Below are 4,441 nucleotides of genomic sequence, written 5' to 3' on the forward strand. Positions count from 1 at the left end.
AGGTTGCTTGGGTTTTTGGTGGAGATATTACAGTATTTTGTGAGCCTGTAGTTCTATTAAGGTTTTTGCGTTGCGGTTGAATACGAGTGGGTTGTGATAATGTGGTGTGTTTCTGTGAAGAAGGAGTTTTGTGTTTTTTAGCTGTGCTAGGTCGTGTAACTTTATTGGGTGAGGGCGTCTTTGTAGTGCATGTTGCGTTACTTGTATTTATTGCGTTTGTTTGTTCAGGAAGTTGAGTTTGTGTGGTTGGTTGAGTTAAGAGTGGAGATATTACAGTATGTTGTGTATCATGTTGTGAGTCTAAAGTGCTGTTTAGGCTTTTGTGTTTGGGTTGAATACTAATGGGTCGTGATAATGTGGTTTGCTTCAGAGGTGAATCTCTGATTGTAGTATATGTTGTATCATTTGTTGTACTTGTTTGTTCGGTAAGTGGTATTTGTGTGTTTGTTTGGGTTAGAGGTGAAGATATTACAGTATGTTGTGTACCGTGTTGTGAGCGAGTACTGTTGTTTACATGTATACATTGTGGATCATTTGTGTATGTAGTATCTTGTGTTATGTTTAGAAATTTACGAACAATATGGCATGTGCTGATAATGACTGCTTTTTGTAAATGTTTGTATGTGTTTTTGTCTAAACCTAATAGCTGTAAATTGTGGTGTATTGTCTTTGGTATAACTCGGTAGCACTAAGAATAATGGGAACTATAACAGTAGATTTCATTCTCCATTGCGTCTTAAGCTCGATAGCTATATCGGTGTATTTACGGTGTTTTTCTGCATGTGTTTTAGTTAAGTTGTTAGTGTTGGGTATGGCAATGTCTATAATACAAATGGATTTTTGTGTTTTATCTATAAGTGTAATATCTGGTCTATTATTGTGGATAGTTTTGTCTGTGAGTAGTGTCCTGTCCCAATATAATTTGTGTGTGTTGTTTTCAAGTATGATCTGTGGCGTGTATTTGTAGTATGGTGTCTTATCTGTTATGAGATTGTGTTTAAGTGCTAATTTTTGATGTATGATTTTAGCTACCTGATCGTGTCGATGTTTGTATTCAGTTTGTGCGAGTCGTGTGCATGCCGATATTATATGTTGGATTGTTTCTGATGTTTGTGAACAGAGTCGACAAGAATCATTTGTCACTGTTTTGTCTTTATGTATGTGTTTTTTATAGTTACGTGTGTTAATGACCTGGTCTTGTATTGCTAACATGAAACCCTCAGTCTCCGGGAAGATATCACATTCAGACAACCAACTGTGCGTTGCTATAGAATCAACACAATCCTGGCTAACCTCTTGTGGAAATCGTCCATGTAAAGGCTTTTGGTTCCATATTTGTATGTTATTTGTGATGTATGTAAGTTTGGATGGAGGTGGGAGTATATTAGTTTCGTGTAGGTTAAGTGGTGTGTAAGATTTGTCTGCATATGTTACTGTTTTGTGTAAAATTGAAGTATCTGATTTGTTATAAAAGTATTGTCGTAAATTGTGTATTTGTGTTTGGTGCAATAGTTTTATATCTGTAAGTCCTCTACCTCCTTCCGAACGAGGAAGGTAAAGTCGTATAGTAGAGGAGTGAGGGTGATGTATATGGTGTTTTGTTAATAGTGTACGTGTGTTTCTCTGTATTTGTTCTAAATCTGTATTTGTCCAACGTATAATCCCAAAAGAGTATGTAAGTACTGGTGTGGCATAAGTGTTAATAGCTTTGATTGTATTTCTACCGTGTAATTTTGTTTTAAGTATACTGCGTACTCTTTGTAGGTATTGTGTGATAAGTGTTTGTTTTATACTCGTATGTTTAATGTGTGTGTTTTGCTGAAATCCAAGATACTTATAAGTTTCATTCTCGTCCATGGAATTTATTAAATTACCCTGTTCGAGCTCATAATCTAAAAGTTGTCTTTTACCAGCTGTGATGTGTTGTGTTTTTACATTTATCGATTCCAAAGTCCATTTGTATGTCACGTGAAAATGTTTCCGTGATGTGTAGAAGGTGATTAAGTTTTATGCTTGTGGAAGAGTATAATTTCAGATCGTCCATGTAAAACAGGTGTGTAATGTTGTGATGTATTTCGTGGTTATGTTTAATATTGTACCCAAAGTTAGTAGTGTTTAACAAATATGAAAGTGGATTAAGAGCAAGACAAAACCAAAGTGGACTTAAAGAATCGCCTTGAAAAATGCCTCTTTTAATTTGTATTGGGTCAGCAATAAGTTTTGTGTCGTTTAGTGTAAGTGTTAACGTAGTGTTCCAACATGACATTATGTAATTGAGAAATTGTGTAATATTGTTGCTGACTTTGTATATTGAGAGTACTTGTTGTAACCAAGAGTGTGGTACTGAATCGAATGCTTTTTTTGTAATCAATGTATGCAGTGTGTATGTTTCGTTTGTTATGTCTGGATTGTTCGAGTATTACAGAGTCTATAATGAGTTGCTCTTTACAGCCTCTGGAACACTTGGTACACCCTTTTTGTTCTTCGTATAAAATGTTGTTATCAGTACAGTGTTGGTATATTTTGTTTGTAATGCATGATGTAAGGATTTTGTATATTGTAGGAAGGCATGTAATTGGTCTATATTTAGATGGGTCTTGTGTATTGTTGTCTTTTGGGAGCATATCACCTTGTGTAAAGAATGCAGGAGTGCGATCTGGTGAATTAAGAAGTTCAGTAAATTGTTGTGCAAGGTAAGAGTGAGTGTAGGTAAAATATTTCCACCAAAAGTTGTGAATGTTATCAATGCCTGGACTTTTCCAGTTATGTAAGTGATTAATAGTTTGAATGATGTCTGTTGTAGTGATGTTTGTGTTATTCATAGGGGTAATGTATTCAGTGCGTGTGGTTTCTGTGGTAATCCACGGGGCGTGTGGATTGTGTTTAATGTCTTTGGTCCATAAGTCAGACCAGTATTGCTGAAGTGAGTGTAGAGATGGTGGAATGAGTTTTTCATTAGTGCTGTTTTGTGTTAGTGATCTGTAAAATAGTTTTTCGTTATGTTTAAATTGTGTGTTATGGCGCTTTCTGTCTGCAGTTTCCCTATAGCGTTTTAAACGGTTTGTGTATATTGATAGTTTTTGTGTGAGTGTATCTCTATGTTCGTTATAGTTTGTATTTTGTTCTCGTGTGGTGTGATTGTTTAGTTTTGTAGTTATGTGTTGTACTTGTCGTGTTAGTTTTGAAGAACGAGTTCCTTGTATGTATTGTGTAATTCGACCCAAGTCACGTCTGATGTCATCGATGCGATTAATCAGGCGTTTTTCCCAAGCCGGGAGTGAGCGTTTTTTTGTTGTGTGGCGTTCTTTGTTTGTTGTTATTCTTGAACCGTTACATCTAGAAACTGCAACCGCACCGCAATACACAACAAAGTGTAGTTGATGTAAGCTTGTGTTATCGTTAATGTAATTTGGTAAAATGTGATCATTTAGTGTTTTTGAAAGTGTGCGTAATTTTGTAGTGTGACTTTGTTTAGGTATTCGTGCTCTTTGTGTTGGGTCAGTGTTTGAGAATTCTAACAATGCATTGTCAAATTCTTTTTGAAGGGATGTGAGTGTTTGGTTTATGTGATTATTTGTATCTATCGATTGCTGGGGTGTCGCAAATATCTGTATTTCAGAGTTGTTTAGAACGGGTGTATTATCTTGTACGATGAGTGTGTTGTTTGTGTTGAGTAGTGCTTCAATTTCGTGCCTGATTTGTTCCTGTGTGTCTAATGTAAGGAGTGTATTTTTAATGATAACTCTACGTTGGTCTGCAATGCGTTGTTCTGTTAAGTGTGATAAATGTGGGTATTGTTTAACGAAAGCTTGATGTAATTTACCTCTGTATGCTGTCCTGTCCGTCTCCAACTTCGTGATCTCCAGATACGTACCAAAAATGAAGCGATTCATCCCTTCGTCCCATTTCATACGTCTTTTGGAGGTATCCTTTGCGCTGGTCCCATCCACAAGCGGTTGAGAAGCAGGCACAAAGGTCTCTTCATGGCGGTCCTCTTCAGGTGGTCGTTGTCCTCTTCGTAGTCTTCTTTCGGCTGTAGAGGTTTCGGGTATCCCGACGAGCGGCCGCCTGTTCACCAACTCGTCACTATCGGCTCGCATGCTGCAACGCCCAGCGATAGCTCCAGACGTGCCCTGACGCTCCTCAGGTAGCGGCATTTTTCCGAGGCTTTGTTTAAACTCCATTTTCATAAGAATATGGGGTGACTAGGAACACGTGAAGGCGTCACTCTTCAAGATATTCGCGTAAGCAAATATCCACCTGCGTGTTGTGTATAATGTAGGAAAGTAGGGAACATGGACGTGGGAGTTGGAAAGTAAAGTGGGTAGGTAAGTACTAAAGGTGGTTGGACTCGTCACCTTTAGTGCCCATTGATCGCCTTTTACGATCTCTAGGGCGAGAGTGGGCCTATTCTATCCCCGAACCCACAGGGTTATTATTA

Source organism: Photinus pyralis, unplaced genomic scaffold (assembly GCF_008802855.1).
Source record: "Photinus pyralis isolate 1611_PpyrPB1 unplaced genomic scaffold, Ppyr1.3 Ppyr1.4_LG2, whole genome shotgun sequence".
Classification (NCBI taxonomy): domain Eukaryota; kingdom Metazoa; phylum Arthropoda; class Insecta; order Coleoptera; family Lampyridae; genus Photinus; species Photinus pyralis.